We start from the raw sequence: 23,423 nt of genomic DNA on the forward strand, positions 1-23,423 counted from the left end.
GAAGACTGGAGATACTTAAGCTCTTAAACAAAGGAGTTTGCCCTCTCTTGGTGCACGGTCCTGGCTTGCGGGATTCTCACTCTCCTGCATTTGCCCACATGGCCATGTGAACCCCACACACAATGGACTAATGGACTGCAACTAGTCTAATGCTGTACTGGATCCAGCTCCACCACGGGAAAAACACTCTGACACTGGCTTTGCTTCTAGCTCTACTGAATCCCCAGCTCTGCATTTTCCAGGACTGGGTTAAGGGAAATGGGACTTTGGAATCCCAGGAATGTAATTCCATGAAAAGAAAGCTTTCTACTACATCTTATCCTCCGATGCAGGCCTCCAGAAATTCTTATTCCAGCGACATCCCAAGAACCTCACTCCCACACTAGCAATGGAGAGAAAGAACCCACACATTACTCCAATAATTAAAGTCTTCACATAATTACAAAATCTTTAGTTCACCATGTGCTTGCTAATATATCAAGCTTCATCTAATATATTCTCCAACACTCATGGTGATCTATCAGTACTAATTTTCCTGTTCTGTGAGTGTGTCCTGACCTGTAATATCTATGTTAGTTCTTTCCTCTTCCTGGAATAGTCCCCATTTTCTGACTTTGCATGTCTAATGCCATCTTAGATGTCATCTTATCAGAGACCTTTCTTTGGTGGTTCCGCAACCACCCTTTATTTTTATTCTATCACAACACTTTTATTTCTTTCATTGGAATTTTACCATCTGAAATTGTTTTGCTTATAAGTGATTTGCATGTTGATAAGGCCTTTACTTCACTTGAATATAAATTTTATGATGACAGGATTTTTTTATGTAGCATAAAGTCTAGGAGGTGCTCAACAAATATTTGCTGATGAATATATAAATCAATATAGAAAATTTAGCCAATGAGGAGATGGCAAGAATTATTCTTAGATTTTCAGCTTTAACAACTGTTTGAATAATTAAGGCATTCAGTTAGATAGTAAATGAGGATAAGTATACAGTATTTGTGGGTTAGAAAGATAAATTCAATTTGGGATGTTTTCAGTATGAGGTATGTATAGGACATCAGAGTGAAGATCTCCATTTGACATTGTAGATTTGCCTCATTCATAGAAAGATTTAGGCTGTGGATACATTTTAATAAGAAGAAAAAATCATGATTGAAGTTTGATTGCATTAATCAGTGAAGTTAAATATCCTATCTATTTGACAAGAATAAGATTTGAATTTGCATGCCAGAAACTAATTGTGAACCAAGAGCCTCAGTAAATTTTTGCTTGATTTTATCAGAACATTATTTTCAAATATATTTTCTAATTCCTTTACCTTCCTTCTTTTATTGTCATGAAAACTAGTGCATTTGTAGGTCCATAGTCCCAGGATCTGGTATGACATTATGCAGAAGATACTCTAGTTTTTTGAAGGGGAAATCTAATAAGTGTACCTTGAAATATTTACCTTTTTTCATTGAGGCTTGCATGGTGATACATCTTTTGTCTAATGTGTGGAAGGCCCACAGCGTGAAAAGAGAGTGAAGACTAGCAGGGTGAGAAGTAGAGTGACAGGAGCATTTTTCGTCATCCTACTTGCATTATAATCCTATACCCCAACTCTTTAGATTTAACATAATATGGGTAGAATATCACGGTAGCACAAGAGTGATATTTATAGATTTAGGACACCAGGCATTCTATAACCTCACAACAGCTCTCAAGGTATTATTAGTCTTATATTAGAGACAAGGAGATTGAATTTCAGCAGGATTAAATCAACTTCACAAGGCTAACAAATGGCTGAGTTGTGGTTTGAAAGAAGACATATCTGATTTCAAGGCTATGTTCTTAGCACTATACCATGCTGCCTCATTTGTCAAACTTACTTCCACTGCATTAACTTTTTAAATCCATTTAACAAATATTTATTGATTGCTTACTGTGTACCAGACATTCCTCTAGGGCTTGGGATACACAAATTAACTAAAATAGACAAATATCCTTCCTCTTGTGGTTCTTTATGCTAAGGATGAGCAAAGGCAACAATAATAATATATAAATTAGATTATTATGGGGTGATGATTGCTATAAGGCAACTGATTTAAATAAAGGTAATCTGAATGCCAAAATAGATGTACTAGTAGAGGTTGTAATCTTAAGTAAAAATATCAGGACAGGCCTTACTTTTAAAAAAATGACATTTGAGCAATTACTTAAAGGAATGAAAAATTAGTCATGTGAATATCTGGGAGAAAGGTGTTCCTGGAAAAAAAAAAAAAAGTACAAGCATACACCTTGTATCAATCAAAATCGTAGTAAAGAATACATAGTTCACTCAAAATGGGTAATAGAATAGTTTAATAAAGGGACTATTTCTAATGTTGACAGGATATAGGGAAGCCATAAAGAAGAATGGGGGATCCCAGGGCTAGTAATAGAATGAGAGGCTGAGAACAGTTAAGGTTAGACAATGCAACAATATAGAAAGACCACTACCTCGCAGGAGCTCCAAAGCCTTTCATTAAGGAATTCAGCCTGCTTGCAGCGATCCCACATTGAAGGAGCCATGGTAAAAACATGTGGACCACTCCCTGCCCTCCTTCTGACCCCCATTAGCTGAACCAAAGGGTGCAGGAACCACTGAGAGGTCACAGAGAAAGGTGGGGAAACATAAAGAGGATCTAGAGAGGCAAACCAATGTCTCCAGTAGAGTTCTGAAGGTCAAGAACAAGCCTGGTCTTTTCCAGGAGGGATAAATAGACCAATGCAACTGGAGCAAACTGAGTGACAGGAAGAGTAGTAGAAGAGTCAGAAATGTAGTAAGAAAGAGGAACATCCTACCTAGGAAAGAGTGCATTTGAATTTCAGATGAAATTTTCGTTTGAAATTACATGTGTGCTTGTAGCTATTGATTTGTTTAATGAAATTTCCAAATATCCTTACTAATTTTATATTTTCTATAAAAAGCTGATTTCTCATTTGAAGAATTTCCAGAATTTAGCAGTTCTTTGAATCTAAAGAAAGCCAGAAACTCTTTTTTTTTTTAAAGGTACATAATCTAACGTTAAATATCAATAATGCACTGTGTTTAAGAATATGAGCCCCTGGCATAAGCCAACTTATTAGTTAGTGGGCTAAAATATTTTTTAATCCTCCTGCAGAGCTCTACCTTGTAACTTTCAGAAGTCTAAATAATTTAAGAAAAGGAGATCTCCACCCATGCTGTGACTAGTAGTCTATGGTAAGACTCAAGTAGGGCAGTTAGCCATTGTTATTGACCATTTCCCCCCTGTGTATTATACAACACTGTTGAAGTACAAGAAGCAACTGAAATGAGATTTAAAAAAACCCCACAAAACATTGTCTAAACTTCAGTTTCATACAAGCTACCCAGTAATTAACACAATTCAAATGTAAGCATGTTGGCATTAGCACATGCCCTTGGGAACTTCTGCAGTTTGACCCAAATCAGGCCTATAATTTAGGAGATCCACTGTTCAAGTATAACGTTACTCACTGTAAAGAAGGAAGTGTTTGGGAACTCCATGTAAATGGGGTATTCGTTGAACTTGGGTTGTCTCTCTGCTGTATTGTTTTGTCAGTTAAGAACCTAAGAGCCTTTGAAGTATTCCCTTCTGACAACTCGTTTTGACATAGAGCTGCCAGGCATCATATATCCCAATAAGAAGTGACAGTCCGAAGATTAAACTATCATTTCCTTATGAACATTGTGAAGGTGCATTTACTTCTAATTAGTATGCATGCTTTGACGGGCCAGACATTTGCAGTGCGCTTTCAAATAAAAAGACTAATTAACTAGAAATTAATATTTATAAGGTAATCTAGTGCCTGAATTTGACTATATGTATAGAAAATGATTCCACAAAGAAAAACAATAAACTAGGGTTATCTGCCTTTCAGTAGTAAAGAAAAAGAGGAGGAGGGTACTTTAAAGTAAGAGCTGAGCTGTTATTCTTTCTTGATTTGAAGTATTTTATTTTATTTTAGGCTTTTAAATCTTTATTTAGGGAACATTCTTTTGTCCAACACTTTTTTTTTTTTTTCTGTGCAGACAGATGGTTGCATTGGTTGGCCATTTGTGTTTTAGTTAAAAAGCGTTATCCTGAGTGGAATGCTGAATTATTCCATGTGCAAAGGGAAGCTGTGTTTGAACTTTATTCAGCTTTAAAATAGATGATAGATAGATAGATAGATAGATAGATAGATAGATAGATAGATAGATGATAGATAGATGATAGATAGATGATAGATAGATGATAGATAGATAACAAGAACCGTCCTTTGTCAGTCTCCTCCAAAACCAGGTGAAACCTTACACATGGTATAGTAAAACCCAAAGAAATGCATAATGGTACCATTATTGATAGATTAGAGAACAATTTGACATATTCTACCTTGGTTTTCTGTTTTCTATAAATATGCAGCATCAAAATTATAATTTATAAACTTATCTTTTCAATCGCAATATGTCCTACCATAATCACCTTAAATGAAAAAAAAAGCAGCTCCCTCTTCTGACAAGCCCTCACTACAACAAGCCCTCCTTATATGCTACTTTTTTTTTTCCCAAAACACTGTTAGAGATATAATATGATATATAATTTGTCATTTTTGGTTTATTGTTTATTAGCCATCTCTTCCACTAAACTCAAAGGACCTGAAGAAAGGATTATTTCTGACAGATATTTCTATAGCACATTAGAAATGTTCACTAAACCTTTGTAAATAAAGAATAAATTTAAAGGTTTTCTAAGATTTTACTTTGTTCTAAACAATGGTATGACCAGCAGAAAAAAAAAGGGTACATAGAAAACAGATACAAAAGAATTTTAGGCCCTAACCGGTTTGGCTCAGTGGATGGAGTGTCTACCTGCGGACTCAAGGGTCCCAGGTTCGATTCCGGTCAAGGGCACATACCTTGGTTTCGGGCACATACCCAGTAGGGAATGTGCAGGAGGCAGCTGATCGATGTTTCTCTCTCATCAATGTTTCTAACTCTCTATCCCTCCCCCTTCCTCTCTGTAAAAAAATCAATAAAATATATATTAAAAAAAGAATTTTAGATACTTTTCAGGTCTCCTAACCTCTTTGGCACATAGCATTTCTGTCAAGTCCTAGGGAAAAAGGCATGGTGAAAGAATATGCTTCAATATTACATATGGTTGTGATCAGTCTTTTTTTTTTTTTAATGAGAGAGAGGGAGGGAGAGAGAAACATCAGATCAGTGGCCTCCCATGCACACCCGGATTAGTGAACCAACAACCCTTGAATGTGCCCTGACCTGGAATTGAATTGCCACCTTTTGGTGTACAGAAACGGCACTCCAACCCACTGAGCCACACCAGCCAGGTCTAGTTGTAACCATTCTTAATATCATCTTGGCAAATATTTCTAAATAAAAAATTAAATATAAAATTATAGCCTGATTTCAGGAAAGCCCTAAAACTCTCTCTAATTGATGAGAGAGAAAAAAAGGATACAACATCTTCCACCTTTTAATTAGTTCTAATCATTGTTTTGTGTGGCATATGCAGAAAGAGAATCTATGCATTAGAGAAAGAAGAATAAGGAGTTTGCCTGGTATCAGAAAACGGTGTAATTCAGAATAGGACAGCAGAACCAAGCAAATAGCATACAAGACACAAATATGTTAATGGCAATATTGCCAATGGTTACAGGTGGAGGAGATACAGGGACCATGTATCAGAATAAAAGATGATAGATCACATTAAACATAAAGAATCCTGATACACAAGGTCTGGAGAAGTTTGAAAAAGTGGGTTCTGCAATCTCATTCCAGAATGTTTTAAGATGATAATTTCCCATCTGCATTTAGCAGAGTCCAGGAAATACCTTGAGAAACCACCATAGAAATTCACATACCCTCTGGAACTCCTCCAGACCATAAATTATTTCTAGTATTTTCTCAGCCTTTCCTACCCTCTGTCTCCCAACCACTAACCTCCTTCCTTTAACCCCACCCACTGGGATTCATTGTAAGGTATTTGTAAACTACCCCAAATACATTGGTAGTTAGTTGAATGTAACAATGGTAATGCAGCAGAGCATTAATAGTTACTAAGAATGTATTTCAAGAACTGCCAATATGTCATCTTTTTCTTGGAAATCATTTCCATCACTACCGCTACCAGGAAGCTTTCTTTTTAAAGCATATTTTCCATAGTGGGAATACATGCACAATAATGGCAGAGATAGGATGAGGCTCGTTTCCTCTAGGCAGTGAAGTCTTGAAAGCAGAGAAGATAGGAGTTTCTGCTCATCATTTTATTTCTTGCATAACACATGCTGCTTCATACAGTGTGTAGAGTAAATGCATCCTGAGTGGTTCTTTGGCTCTGTAAGTTAACTACATGACTGATTCATATTAACTACATCACCTCTGCAATGTTGCCAATGCAAAAGCATGCCGTGGTCTTTCAGGGCTGCTCATGGATAGTCCAACCCATAGGTATCCACTATGCAGAAGCCACAGGCCTAATTTAACTGACATTTGTAACATGTTCATGTGTTAATATATAAACTTTAATGTTCAGCTTTATCTGAGACATGTGCTACTCCTAACAGGGAATGAAATAAGCTGTCAAGAAAAAAGGAAAGAAATAAATGGCAACCAACACTCCCAGACTAATGTTTTCTTTCTAAACCCAGCTATTGAAAACAGGAATTTAACTGCACTAAGCATGAACATGAGTTCAAGTAACTGCCTTCAACAGAATATTCAATCCTTTTCCAGACACACCTTAGGGGGAATCCAACCCATCTTTAATTAATTTAATTAGAATCAATTTTGTCAATTAACCTGATAAAATGGAGCTACGGATGGGCTGTCTGCTTGTGTGCTCAAGAGTCCTGCCGCCTGGCTCCTGGCTTTTGGAAAGCCAGCTGCTAATTATTTGCCACATTTGCAGGCAGTGCTTTTGTTAAGGGTGGTGTATTTGTTGAAGCTTTAACGTGTTTTCAGCTGACGTTCAGCATTCCAGCATTTCCGTCAAGCTGTGTCTGTTGTATGTTGTAACCTCTGCATGCCTGTATTTTCACATGCTCATGAGAAGTGTTAGCCTTGGTATATTGTAGGTAACATTTCCTACAGATAATTAGAACTAACAAATATCAGTCCTATCAGGTAAGGAGGAAATGATGCTCTGGCAACATAAACACAGACACATACATTTCCTGCAACCCCAGCCACATCATTTGATATCAGTGTGAGTGAAAAGGTTGCTGTATGCTTCCTATTCTATTCCTAAAGCTGATGAATTCTTTGCAACACAAATGTTTAACCACTGACAGATCAGCAGGACCCAGTTTTTGTACAAATTGCTGACCTAGCTGGAGGAAGAAGAGCAATAAAAAGAAATCAAATATTTTTAAAGCAAATTTTAGCCATCACATTTTTGCTGTTAGCAACTATTTAATGTTTATTTGGTGGCTGTAGGCAAGAGATAGCAAAACCAATAAGAATAATCTAACGAAAAAATAGAGAGAAGATTCAAAACAAAGCACTTTTTAATAAAAATAACATGTTTGTTATTGAATTTATATTATTTCTAGAAAACTATAAGATGAGGAGAGTTACAATCTCACTAAAGCTAAATGTATAGCAAAATATATAGTCTTAATGTTTATATTTATATAATTTTATATTATATATATACATATATATAACTGATCATCCTCAAATAGTACTTAATGTCTTAGAATAAAAGGAGTACATATTATATCCAACTCAAAATAACCCTCATAATATTTTTAATAATAAATTGCAAAATGAGGATTTGAGGATGATAGAGAATATGATATTTCAAAATTCCTAGGAAGACAGTAAAAATTCCATGACAGTTTTCTAAAATAGTAGATGACCTATGAAGTGAATAGTATGCCCTTGACTTTATATTTTATTAGATCTATTATAAAGTACATTACACATGTTATAGAAATATGTATGTGTGTGTGTATATATATATATATATATATATATATATCATTACATACATATGTATATATATTTATTTCAAGTAGTAGACCATAACTGTCTGTTTAACACTAACGATAATTTCCTGAAGAAAAAACACTAATCTTATTAAAGTAAAAATAATACTTAAGAGTGTTTTATTTTTATTTGTTTTTTAATTAAGTTTATTGGGTTGACATTGGTTAATACGATCATACAAGTTTCCAGTGTGGGTTTTTATGTTACAAGGTCTGCATATTACATTGTGTGCCCACCACCTAAGTTTAAATCTTCTACCATCACTATATGAGAGTGTTTTAGAAGAGTCATTTTAGGATAAAAGATAAAGATATTGATGCTGATGAGCAGGGATATGATAAAAACAGGAGGCAAGGAGGAAAAGGAAGGAGGCAACTAAAAGACAGACTTTGACAGCTGTTACACCAGATGCTTTAAACAAAAGTCATTGAGATTGGCAGAATTGGAGAACAGCTTTTCAATAAAATTATGCAAAATGGGTAAATTGGACAAAGAGCTTTTATGTTGGCAAAAATAAATTCCTTCAATTACTTTTAAGACTAAAAGCCTAAAATGCTTGAGATCCCAGAGTTAGATAACACATGCGAACTAACAAAAAATAATGTGGAAAACATGATTCCAAAATGTGAATATATGAAAAAGAACAATGAATTCATCACTTTTATCTATTATTGTTGATTCTTAGGCATGATTTATTTATAAGCTGATCAGTGTGTAACAAAATCACAGAGAATCATCTAGGGAAATAAAAGAAACAATGAATGATGAAAATTACTTTGTCTAATGTAAAAGAACATTTAATTGCATACATGTAGTTTATGATAACCAATAATGATGGAATCATGACAGCCATATTAAATATGTTTATACATAGTACTCTCTATCATAAGATCAAGGAATTCTATAACAATGAAGAATAAATCTAAAACCTGAATGATACCACAACCAAGAAAATTATAATTAGTGAACTGTTAAAGAAATCACACTAAAGTTTGTATTTTACAAAGACTGATTGCCTATTTTTATTGTAATTGTTTCATTTGAGATAAAAATTATTTAGGGCAAGTCATTGCTTTAAATAGAAAAAGCCACTAGCCTTATTTCTTCATTTTAATTAACAGATGCCTAGGGTCAATAAAGAAATAGTACTTTGTATTTTTCCCTCCCTTAACTTAGTCCTGAACTTTGTGACCTGGGGACTAAGTTAAGGGAGGGAATGAAAGAGACTCACATAGGTCTTCATAATTATTACACAGTTCAAAGTTTAGAACATATTCTGTATTAAAGAGCTATTAAAATACGATTTTATTAATCCTACTTATTAATTCAACAAGTCCCAGGAACATACAATGTTAAAGTTCTCCTAGGAAATTGCATATTTTCCACACTTTCGTTGTTGTTAAAACAATAGACCACACTCCCCCTATCTGAAGGCTCAGTTTTCCTTGGAATCTAGGCCTTCAATGAAGCGCCTACTCTTCCATGCTATTGTTTAACACTAAAAGTATATTGCTTCAGTGTCAAGATAGTTATACCTCATTCTCTTTATTTTTTTTCTTTAATATGTCATATCACTCAGTTTTATGGATGTAATATTACTTCTTTCATCTACCCCCTTTTGAGATTATTTGTTATTTCCTACACAATGTTATAAACCATATCACTTACATATATTTTTGTTTATTCAGAAATATATTCATAGGATGTTTTCTAAAAATTAAAATTATATAAAACACATTCTTTATAAAGAAATGGCCAAATTGTTCTATCAAAAATAATTATATTTTCAATATATAAGCATTTTTTCCTATATATTCTGAGTATTATAGTCCTTTTAATCTTTGCTTTTGCCAATTTGATACTTGAAAAACTGTGACATCTTTTATTTTTTAAATTTGTATTTCTCCCCAGCAAGTGTGGCTTAGTGGTTGAGCATTGGCCAGGAGGTCATGATTCAATTCCCAGTCAGGGCTCATGCCCAGGTTGCAGGCTCAGTCCTCAATAGGAGGCATGTAGGAGGCAGCTGACCGATGATTCTCTCTCATCATTGATGTTTCTATTTCTCTCTCACTTCCTCTCTGAAATATATATATATGAATATATAATTTTTCCAATTAGGAAAAATAATCTACCATAGGATTATGGTTATAGTTAATCTCTGTGGTGGTACAGAGCTGATGGTTTATGCACAATCCCCTCTTACTATCCGGTGATGAAGTGATCTGATCCATTCCTTGGTTGAGAATTTAGAATTATTCTCAGACTTCCACAATTAAATACCAGCTTTGATTCACTTGCAACTAGGATCAAAATGTTATAGATCTCAGGGTAGAATACTGAGTCTGGAGATTTTTGATGTTTATGAGCTCAGTGTGATGTTCATCTAGCCAAATCTGATTTAAGCATCTTTAGATAAGAAAGGTAGTCTATGTCCAGGCAAATCACAGAGAACCCATACTTTAACAGAGACTAACACACGTGATAGACCAAGTGTGATCTACTGGTTTGTTCTGGCTGTATCCCACCACCTCAATCTATGGTGCAGGAGGCTTTCTAAACCACCAAAATCTAAGTTTATAGGTCCCAGTCTCTAATTCTCAGATGATTTTAAATGTCTTGGATTGTCTATTAAATGTGTGACATATAAAGAGCAAATGACCAGGCAACATGCTTGCTGCTGTTGAATGTTGCTTCTTAATGGAGAAAGACAGAGGGCAAGGACTCTGGTTTCATGGTTTCTTAGGTGCTGATAAAACACTGTGTTTGCTTATGAGGAGTCTTGTGTCCTCCTGAACCCACTGCTTCTGTTGTGTGCCCCCCTCCTTTACTTCCCTTTTATAATCAATGGAGTATGAACAGAAAAAATACTAATGAAGTATGCATACAAATTAGGTGCATATTTTTAAAACTTTAATTATCAAAAACTTTCCCGCCCTAGATGGTTTTGCTCAGTGGATAGAGCATCGGCCTGTGAACTGAAAGGTTCCAGGTTCAATTCTGGTCAAGGGCATATGCCCAGGTTGCAGGCTCAATCCCCAGTAGGGGGCATGCAGGAGGCAGCCGATCAGTGATTTTCTCTCATCATTGATGTTTTATTTCTCTCTCCCTCTCCCTTCCTCTCTGAAATCAATAAAAATATATTTTAAAATAAAAAAGAATATTTTTAAAAAAAAAAGAAAAAACGTCTTTCACCTTTTTATGCTTCATAATTGTCTTTTTCCACAGAGCAGTGAATAATTCATATCTGGCTAGTAAGACTGGGGAATTGAGTGGTGGAATCTTTAGTATTCAAGTGAAGGTATTTGATAAATAGAAGTCCAGAGGATAATATTGTGGGTAGTATTTTGAAATATTTTACCATCACCAGTAGAATGCAACAGATAAAAATTTTCAGTGAAGTTATAGCCAAATGTACATAAGAAGGAGTAAGGAGTCAAGGAAAGATTCACATATATGATGACAGTAGAACATAAAGCATGCAGGGCAAAAGGTTCTTGTATATTATAGAACTCAAAATTGATACAACTTTTTGTAGCATGATACTTAGAATGAAAAGTACTTTACCTCTGATCTTGCTAAGTCTATTTATATTGTATTTAGCTCAGATTCTTCTCAGAATTTTATTTATCTTTATTTTTTGGCTTTTTGTAGTCTTCAGAGATATTGCAGTAACTTTTGTTGTTTTTTTTACCTAGTCTTCATGAGACTAATACTACACTAAATGGGAGGGTTTTGTAAATTTTTAAAAACTATTTAGTAATGAATTTCTAAATGTATTAAGCTGTGATCAGAGATGAAATCCTATATCAGATTTGTCTATTATAGGATACATTTATAATGCCTTATAGGCATTTTAAAAAGGTACAGTCATTTTAGGATGCAAAATTTTTATTTATATGCATAACTCAATCATATTATTTACATTATTCAAATATTCTGTACTTGATAAAATTTAATTTATATTTCTGTCATTGACTTCTACTGCTATGACAATAGCTAAAAGTAAAATTAAGTTTTGAAATACCCTATATTGATTGACTTGAATATACTGACCTGTAATTTTACATATAAGGGTTTATATAAATCTGTGTTGTGCTACTTTACATTTTTATGTTAAATCCCTTGATTATAGAAATCAATTAATTTTTATTTTGGAATTCATTATGCCTGAAATTGTGATTGCCTCCTCCATATTTGTTTGTATTTTCATAATATATTTTGCTCATCCTATATAATAAAAGGCTAATTTGCAAATTATCCCCTCGACCAGGAGTTCGACCGGGAGTTCAACCAGGGGCTGTCTGGCCAACCACCCGCATCCCCTCCCCTCAGCTGGTCCCACCCCCAATTGGCACTCCCAACCCCCATTGGGGGTGGGGCTGGCCCAACAACTGCCCTCGGCCCCTCCCCCTGATCAGCCCCTGCCCTCTCGATTGGGGGAGGGGTCAGCTGGCCAACCTCCCACATCCCCTCCCCCTGGCCAGCCCTGCTCCATTGACCCCAATCAGGGTGGGCTGGCTGGACCCCACCCGTGCACAAATTTGTGCACTGGGCCTCTAGTCCTCTATAAATATAGATATAAATTTGTTATTGTGAGCCTCATATCATTGGGTTTTATTTCTTATAGTAAATGAAAGTGTTTGCTTTCTAATAAGAGAAGGTCATCTCTTTTATGCTTGCTGGCAAAAAGTGTTTTTATTGTTGTTCTTTAAAAATATTTTCATATCTTAATGTTTCATTGATATTTTTGTTATCCTTTTCCAACATAGGAAAAATAAAATCCTAAAAGATTAAAGCTGATCTTTGGTTTGGGGTCAGTGCTCTCAGGAAATTTCACTGTGGCACTCCAACATAAATCTTAGCAAATGTGTTCTGTTTAGTTAAAAATGGGTATGTTCTCAGTGGCATGCTCATATGATTCTGTTCTCAAAAATAGAAAATAGAGAATATAATAAATCAATTTATTTTCAGAAAAATATAGTGGCAGATGCTAAAAGTTCATGTCTTATTCCTTCCTGCTAACTTAAATGTCAGTTTAAGAAATGACTTTTCTCCCGCTTAGAATTTATCTCTTAACCCAATAATTCTCAACCGGGGGAAGTTTTTACTTCCTTGAAAACATTTGTCAATATCTGCAGACATTTTATTTGTCATGACTGGTGAAAGGGTGCTACTGGCATCTAGTGAGCAGAGGCCAGGATTCTGGTAAACATTCTACTTTGTGCAGGACCACAAAGAATTACCTGCTCAAAATGCCAATCATGCTGAGATTGAGAATCTTTGCTTTAACCTAAAATTTCTTCTTCAACATTGGAAATATTGTTATTAAAAAAATAATAATTTCAGGGTTGAAACTTGAGATCCTCATAAGCAGCTGCCTGCTATATGTATATGTTGTCTGAGATCCATCAGTGAAGGATAAAAGATAAATTATTTTTTTAAAAATTGCCATTGATTCTTTCCCTCATTTGTGGGCTGAATTATGTATCCTCAAAATCCACATGTTGAAGTCCTAACCCATAGCACCTCAGACAATGACTGTGTTCAAAGAAAAAGCCTTTAAATAGGTCATTTAAAGTAAATGAGGTCATATGGATGGGCTTTGATCTAATAAGACGGTGTATAAGAAGAGATTAGGATACAGAAACACAGAGAGAATACCATGTGAAGGCATTGGAAGAGATGAACATCTATTAGCTAAGGGTGAGGGCATCAGAAGAAACCAAACCTGTACAAACTTTGATCTTAGATTTCTAGACTTCAGAACTGTGAAGAAATAAATGTTTGCTGTTTCAGCCACCCAGTCTGTGGTTACTTCCTTACGACAGCTCTAGCACACTCCTAGGCCCTCTCTGTAACCAGATCTTCTTGCCATGCAACTTTGAATGCCCTCCCCTGATTGGCTTTGGCTAATGCGATATTAAAAAGCATGATATAAGCAGAGACTTGACAATTCCTGGTGCATGCAGCTTATCATTGATTGCTATTCTTGGTAACCCTATGGCATCTTCAAGTGAACAATCCTGGGCAAGCTTGCTGATGGTGAGAGTTGTGTGGCTCAGTGACACTCCACGCCAACCACCAGCCCCATTGCTCCTGGCCAACCATCATCCAACATCCAGAAACAGAGGCACTTTGATGAGCAGACTATTGCCCAGCTGAGCAAAGCTCAAAATACTAAACCCCAGAATCTTGCGTTAAATAAGCCACAATAATTTGGGTGGTTTATTATGGCAGCAAAATCTTATTGCTATGTGAGTTATAAATTTTACAAGTTAGAGGTAAGTTTCCTTAGATTTCAGGGTTTCCTTTCTAAGATGAAATTTAGATCTCTTTATTAGTAATCTAACTAGGAAAAGTCTACCAGTTGCTATTTCCATCAGTGGAACTGGACATTTTTCTTAGTACTTTATTGTAAATATGGATAATTTTCTTGAGACAACATGATTCAGCAAATGATGGCCAATAGTCAAAGCCATTAGACTGTGGATATCAAGGGAACAATAGAATGCATTCAGTATTCAGATAAGTGCTAAGCTAAACTCAAAAGATTGATTATAACAAAAGTTTGGGGAGTGTATTTTTTATATCATTTATTATATTGCACTGTTTGACACAGTGTAGTATATTGCACCTATAAATCAGTTGCAGCAAATTATTTAATGATGCATTAACTGTAGAATTTCACACATATTAGTGTTCTTTAGCCAATGTTGAGTGCTTTTTCAATAGCTTAATCCATCTCTGAAGTACTGGAGCACATATAGCCATCTATCATTGTAGGACACGCCATTTAAAATGCAGATTTTAAAAAATATTCTTTTGTTTTATACAAAAGCAGCCCTACCCTCGCCAGTTTGGCTCAGTGGATAGGGTGTCGGTCTGTGGATTGAAGAGTCTCAGGTTCAATTCTGGTCAAGGGCATGTACCTTGGTTGCAGGTTCCCTGGCCCTGGTAGGGGTTCATATTGGAGGCAACAAATCGATGTGTCTCTCTCACATCGATGTTTCTCTCTGTCTCTCCCTCTCCCTTCCACTCTCTCTAAAAATCAATGAAAAAATAATCCTCTGGTGAGGATTAACAGAAAAATAAATAAAAGTAGCCCTATTAATAGTAGGTCAGATACTAAATGAGAACTGCCACTAAATATATACTTATATGTATATGCAAAAGGTGTGTCTTTAATCCATCTTTAATGTTTTATTTATTTCTTTATTAACTTGTTCTTTCTTCTGCTGCTGCTCTCCCTTCAGTGTACCTTAAAGGTAAAAATTTAAGCAAAATAAAACTGGAAAATAAGTTTTACAAAAATGAATTGAATAAATTACTTTAAACATTATCATTACATATTTAAATAGGGATAATTAAAATGACTTACAGTAAACACCATATTAATTTATTTTTTACAAAAATTTTGCATGTTATTTTTATTGTTTGCATTAGTTTAATAAACCAAACAAATTCCACTCACTTCCCAGGTAGACAGTAAGTAGACATGAATTATTGGAGTTTTCATTAATCAGGGAGCGCTGAACACACTTATTTGTCCCTACTCCCTCCTGAAATCGAACTAAAATAATAACGATAATTAAATATGAAAGTTACTAATCCACAAGGACCCTTCAAAACTAAATCTGGGATTAGAGTTTTAATTTTGAAAGACTCAGTATATGGATATTGCTTTCCTTTGAATGTTCAACCCCAAACCTTGGAATTGTCCTTTACTACTTTCGCTCAAACTCCACGTAAAATGCATCGGCAAATTGTTGTAGTTTAAATTGCAAATTATATTGGACTTCTCACCATGTTCCCTGTGGTCTAAAGCTCTTTTGTCTTTCACTTAGATTTCTTCTTAGATTTCTTGCTCGTTTCCCTTCTCATATCCTATTCCTCTTCATAAAAACAGCAGTGAATCTAAAATAAAAGTCAATTATTTCAGCCACCTTCTCAAAATTCTCCAATGTGAAGAAATTCTCCTGGGCAAGAACTAGTCTTAAGTGGTTGACAAGGCCTCTTCTGATCTATCCCTCTGCTCTTTGAACTTCTCTCCCACTTCTAACGTACTCTACTTTAATTTCTAGAACATACAAAGTAAGGGCCTGCCTTCAGCCTTTGAATGTGCTCTTCTTTCTCTCTAAAATATTCCTCTCTCAAAACTATTCACTCTTCCCTGTTTTCAGGTTTCTCCTAATAATCCCCATATCAACAAAGCCTTCCCTGTTCACCCAACATGAAATAGCAATCCCCCACCCCACACTCTGACTCCTTAGCTCTTAGTTTGAAGTACTTTTTATAGCACTTATATGTGATCTCTATGCCTAGCTGTTTCTTTTTTAAATTATATATCTTTTCACATTTGTACTCACCTCCATGAGTATAGGGCCTTTTCTGTTTTGTACACTGCTCTATACCCAGTTAATAACAAAAATTACTGGTATTTAATAGTAGGGGTGAATATAAGTTTGCTGAATGAAAAAAAAATGAATGACTACATTGGAATGTGTCATATCTGAAAGGTTCTCTACCACTAAGATATTTCATTTTGAAAATCTTCACTTTGCCCTATTTTCTGTTTCTGTTTTTCTATTTTCTGAATTACTCCTTAGGGCTTAAAAAATCTGCAGGCTTTTAAAATCTCAACATCCCTACTCCATCCATGGACAAACTCCATTATTATATCCTTTGGTCTCATCTCTTTGATATAGATACCAAGGAAAACCCCCATGGTTAGCCTTCTCATAGGTGTTATCATCAATAAATTAGTACTACATTTCCCCGTTAAGTTCTGTCATGCTCTATTGATAATGATCAGACATGAGAAATTACTACTGTCTGCTTCCTCTGCTTCTGTTGTTAAGCTGCTGGTTATTGCTATAAAATTTCATAAAATCATACTCTTTGGATATGCTATGCATTCCCCTTTCTATATGTCCATATTCAAAATGATATTATCTATATCAGGCCACTAGGTAAAGAAAGAATATGTTAATTTTAAGGTCACTTAACTTATTATAATAATAATAAAATATGTTTCTCTTTTACCTGCTTATATAAAAATAGGTCTCGCCCTAGCCGGTTTAGCTCAGTGGATAGAGTGTCAGCCCCCAGACTGAAGGGTCCTGGGTTCGATTCCGATTAAGGATATGTACCTCAGATGCAGGTTCCCAGGCGCTGGTTGGGGTGTGTGCATGAGACAACCAATCGATGTGTCTCTCTCACACTGATGTTTCTCTCTGTCTCTCCCTCTCCCTTCCACTCTCTAGAAATCAATGGAAAAATACCCTCAGGTGAGGATTAACAATAAAATTAAAATAAAATAGATTCTTTTTAGCAGATCATATTGTCTACTTAGTGCCCAATTATAGATCAAAAAAATTTAAGGGAATGGAAATATAGTATAGTGTATTTCGAATAATATATTAATTTGCAAAGACATTTATGGAGAAGAACCCACCCAATGTTGGTACCTCAGTATTACCTAAGTAACTAAGTTTTATCATTTTGAGACAAGTTAAAATAAAAATAAAACAAGAAGACAAATAATACATATCACTGAAAATAAGCCAGCAGGTATTTTCAAACATTTCAATGAAGAACCTAAGAGGGGAGAAAAAAGCAACTATACTCTTTGGCTTTGGAATCAATCAAATAGGCACTGTGTCTTGTTGTATAAACCCACCGTGTCTCTTCTGAGTCTCACCTATTTCTGCATATGGAACTCCAGTATCATAGATTGTACCTATAGAGTCGGTCACTGAGGATGGAAAATCCTATTATCACACTATAGAAATAAGAAGCATCTCAAACTATGAGGAGGCTTAAAAACGAAAGAGAATTGATGTTTCTTGTATTCTAACTTGCAGTTTCTAGTTAATGAGTGCTAGTTTTGTCATTGTCATTTTTTTAAAATTTGTTTTAGAAAATGAACCCCATCTATTCACTAATGTTTGAATGGTCTGTCTAGAACCACCATTTTCTCTGGGACCAAATTTCTACCTACCTTCTACCAGTATTCCATTGATTAGATAATGCCATGAACTTTTGTTTTTATTTGGTCTTTGCTACTTCTTGCCACACTTAGTGCCAAATATATGCCTACATAGACCTCTGATATATCATTGTTGATTCAATACCTTTCTGACCCTGATTGTCTCCCTGGCTTCATTGTGCTGTCTGATCTTCAGGACCCATCTCTTCCTGGGCATACCAGTCTGTAGCCAATCCTGTCTATGTCTTCTTGACTTCCAATTTAATACTTTGTTTCATTTTTAAGCTTCCATTCTTCTCTTTGTGTCTTTTTATCTCAGATGTGATCTCCCATCTCTTAAAGGTAATCCTTTCATTTGTATCAGGTTTCCATTCTTCTTTTTTTCCCTAGACAATTATTTTCTTCTCTTTTGTCCCTCTCCCTGTCCTTTATTTCTTCTCTCCCCATAGATAAAACCATACCTACTTCTTTTGTGAACTAAATTGAAAATAATTTATCTGAATTCAATTACCTATTATGAACTACTTAATTATCTCCTGTGTTTATGTAATTTATAAACTTCTTGAAAGGGCAGTCTGTAGTCCTTATTTCTACTTTCTCCTCAAATATTAACCCAGCCAGTTCACAATGAATTACAGCAGTTCATTCTCACAACCTCCTTCCATCTTTCAAATCTTCTCAAAGTACTCAATATCCTTATATTCTCCAGATTAACAATGACCATCATTTAGTTCTTATTTTTTCTTATAGCATTTAAATTACCTCTTATTTTTAACATTATTTCATTCCTTGGCTTTAATATTTATATACTTCTAATTTTCTTATTCCTTAGATCCCTTTTTCTTATTCATATTTTTGACATGTCCCCCTCCTTCTTTTATCATTCTTTCCCTAATTCAGTATGCATTCTTTAGGGTTTTGTTTTCAGTCCTTATTCTTCTCTTTATATTTTCTCTCTGTGATGTGTCATCAGTTCCTTAGTTGCATAGAGATAATAGTTGAAGGTAACAAACAAATATATATCACAATTATTTCTCAAGTTCTATGAGTGGATTCCATAAGATATTAAATATGGCATGTCACATTTAGAATTATCATACCAAAATTTGTTGTTTTCTCATAAATAAGTTCTTTATCTTGAGTCTACTTTTAATAATTGGAATCTTCCTTATACAGTCTCCCAGAATTAATATTTAGAAGTAAGTTAGTCACATCACATATCCTAATAATTGTACAAATTTTAAAATTATGCTTTCTGTGAAATTTCCATTACCCTGATCTAAATTATTATTACATTTTTGTTGGTTTGTTTAAATACAGAGTATTCCAGAAACATGTATACACACTTTAACAACTGGTAGCTCAACTGATGTTTCTTTTCCACCAGACTAAGCTTGAACAAAGAGAATTCACCCTAAACTACCACTAGAAGTTTGCAAATGCACTTGAAATACAAACACTACCTTTATAATTATTCAAGGTATGTATACATTTTGGGACACCGTGTGTCCCCCCAAAAAATGTATACACACTTTAACAGCTGATAACTCACTTAATTTTTACTCCATTTTGAGTTTAACTCATTTAAAATAATAGGTGAAGCTAGACTAAGCTTTGAACAAAGAAAATTTATCCACTAGATTTTTTATGGGGACACATAAAGGATAAAGCTTATGGTAGAAAACCAGTAGCAGCTGACAAATTGAGGGCACACAAATACTGAACAAAATGATTCTTGATGTTTGTGATTCGATTGCTTCAAGTTATCAGCAGTGCTTGGACCAGAAAAGTCATCAGTTTGAAAACAGGCATTGACAAAAGCATTATTCATTTTTGTAGATTTTTTTTTAAATTTGAAAACAAACTGTATGTTAATAAACACTGACTTTATAATCATTCAAAGTGTGTGTGCATTTTTTGGGACACCCTACAGTTTCTTAAATGGTATGAGGTCCTCCAATCTTTACTGACATGCCAGTAAAAAGAAAAAAAAAACAAAAAAAAGAAAAAAACTCCCAAGTAATTGCTAATTATTCTCACTGCTTATAATATTAAACTTTGTCTTTTTATAACCTTTAGGCTCTCAACAATCAAATATTAATGGGCCTTTTCAATGAGTATTATGAGTATTTTCCTGCACTCACTTATATACCAGTCAAACTGACCAGTCCATGCTTTCTTATATTTATTTGTCACATTTGTTTTTACTGAAAGGCTTTTCCAGGAATTTATGTTTAATATCAATCTCTCAAACCTATACACTCTTCAAAACCTAGCTTTAATGTCACTTATTTATATAAAACTATTTCTACTTTTTCTATTATTAATATTTTCCTATAAATTTCCATGACATTATTGTGTATCTCTTGGAGTATTTGTTAAATTGTCCTTTCTTAAAGTTCATGCATTCTTTTCTCTTTTTTTCAAATTAATCCTTTAGTGACTGAGAACACATGGTTTGCAAAATCAAAATGTCTCTAGGTTTTGTCATTAAAAACCACAGGACTTTAATTATAACAAGTGGATGGTATTTTATTTATTTATTTATTTATTTTTCTTTATTGATGAAGGTATGACATATGTGTCCTTATCCCCTCATTTGCATTCTTTTGAAAAGTATTTATTGAGCACTTCACTTCCTTTTCAATGAAGCTGATCCTACTTACCCCTTTAACATTGCAACCCTTCTCCTACATCCATGATCCTCATTATTCTATTTTCATAGTATTCATCAACTTCTAAAATACCGCGCGCACACACACACACACACACACACACACACACACACACATTTTAATATATATATTAAAATATCTTTCTTTTGCACACTATAATGGAAACTTTATGAATACAGGAATTTCTGTCTATTTTGTTTACTAATATATTCTTAGCACCCAAAATCATGCCTGGCTCCTAGTAGACATTCAAAAAAATTGTTGAATTAATGAGCACTGACAATATTCCAAGTGTTTTCTATAGTAAACAAAACAGACACAAATCATGGTTTTACTTGTTCAGGTAGGGATAGATATTAAAGACAAAATTAACCTATAATTAGAAGTGTGGAAAAAGAAAAGAATCTAGTCTGTACACATAATATTAAGATGTGCCCTGTAAGATATATAGTTGGTATTCTGCAATGAGGTGTCCAGGGTGAAAGTAGCATGTGTGAAAGCACTAAGCTCTACAAAAGTTAAAGCAGCTTAAGTTTTGTGAATAAGACATACACTCAGAAGTTAGAGAGAGAAACCCAGGTTGTATCTTGTAGAATTTTAGTCTAAGAGCATTGAGCAGTCATTACAGGATTTTAAATCAGAAAAAAAAAAACCAAAAAAAAAAAACTACTTAGTAGCTTATTATAACACTTCATGAGGAGGGGATAGTGACTTTGATTGGGATGGTAGCATTTAACATGGAGAAAAGTGAAAGATAGTTATTTTTGATTTTTTTTTAATAATTCAAGGGTATTTTTTATTTATTTTTATTGTTGAAAGTATCACAGACATCCCCTTTTCTTTCCCCATTGACCCCCTTTACTGCGCATCCCCCCGACAGGCCTTCAACACACTAATGTCTGTGTCCATGAGTTATGCATGTGTGCTTATGAGTTCTTTAGTTAATCTCTCCTCACCCATCCACTCACCCACTCCCACCTTCCCTCTGAAATTCATCAGTCTGTTCCATGCTTCTATGTTTCTAAATCTATTTTATTCATCAGTTTATTTTGTTCATTACATCCCACATATGAGTGAGGTCATGTGATACTTGTTTTATTCTGTCTGGCTTATTTCACCTAGCAAACTTCAGGTCCCTTCATGTTGTCTCAAAGGGTAAGCGATCCCCCCCACATACTTTTTGTTTTTTATAGCTGCACTAGAGGCCCGGTGCACAAATTCATGCACCAGGGGGTCCCTTGGCCTGGCCTGTGGGATCGGGCTGAAACCAGCTCTCCAACTTCCCCCGAGGGGTCCCAGATTGTGAGAGGGCACAGGCCAGGCCAAGGGACCCCACTGCTGTGCCAACAGGGCCGGGGGGATACACAGAAGGTTGGTCAGCCGGGGAGGGGCCACGGGAGGGCTCCAGGGCATGTCCAGCCCTTCTCGCTCAGTCCTGATTATCCAGACCCCAGCAGCAAGCTAATCTACTGGTTGACTGCCTGCCCCCTGGTGGTCAGTGCATATCATAGCAAGTGGTTGAGCAGCCTTAGCATATCATTAAGCATATTAAGCTTTGATTGGTTGAACGGTCAACCAGACACTTAGCATATTAGGCTTTTATTATATAGGATAGAATTCTATGGTGTAAATGTACCACAACTTTTTTTATCTAGTAATCTACTGATAAGAACTTGGGCTTTTTCCAGACCTTAGCTATTGCAAGTTGCACTGCTATGAACATAGGGGGTGCATACATTCTTTCTGATTTGGTGTTTCAGGTTTCTTAGGATATTTTCCTAGAAGTAGGATCACTGGTTCAAATGGCAGTTCCATACTTAATTTTTTGAGGAAACTCCATACTGTTTTCTATAGTGGCTGCACCAGTCTGCCTCCCCACCAGCAGTGTACCAGGGTTCCCTTTTCTCCACATCCTCACCAGCACTTACCATTTGTTGATTTGTTGATGATAGCCATTCTAACAGGTATAAGGTGTTTAATTTGCATCTTTCTTAGGATTAGTGACTTTGAGCATGTTTTCATGTGTCTCTTGGCCAACTGTATGTCCACTTTGGAGAAGTGTCTATTTAGGTCCTTTGCCCATTTATTTTATTGGATTGTTTGTCATCCTTTTTGTAAAGGGAATGAGTATGAGTCCCTTATATATTTTGGATATTAAACCATTATCAGATTATCATTGCCAAATATATTCTCCCATACAGTGGGCTCCCATTTCATTTTGTTGATGGTTTATTTTGCTGTGCAGATGCTTTTTATTTTGATGTAGCTCCATTTGTTTATTTTCTCCTTAGTTTCCTTTGCCTTAGGAGATTTATCCATAAACATATTGCTATGAGAGATGTCTGAGATTGTACTGCCTATGTTTTCTTCTAGGACTGTTATGGTTTCAAGACTTACATTTAAGTATTTTATCCTTTTTGAGGTTATTCTTGTGTATGATGTAATATTTGATTTTCACAAAGGACATTGCAGATGGCTTGAGGTTCATAGATTTTGGCTATTATGTGGGTGGCACCTTTATACTGAGAAACATTAGGTTTGGATACAGATACACCAGAATTGCAGTTCACTTTTATCCTCTTAAAACTATGTAATTTTATTAAGAACTTAACTCTTTAAGGCTCGGTTTCTTCTCCTACATACTCATATGGAGCTTTAGTTAAGGCTAAATAAGATTATGCATGAAAATCCCCTAATAGAGATCCTGATAGAAGGATCTCTTCAATAAATATACTCC

This window comes from Eptesicus fuscus, chromosome 2 (genome assembly GCF_027574615.1).
Source record: "Eptesicus fuscus isolate TK198812 chromosome 2, DD_ASM_mEF_20220401, whole genome shotgun sequence".
NCBI classification, from domain to species: Eukaryota; Metazoa; Chordata; class Mammalia; order Chiroptera; family Vespertilionidae; genus Eptesicus; species Eptesicus fuscus.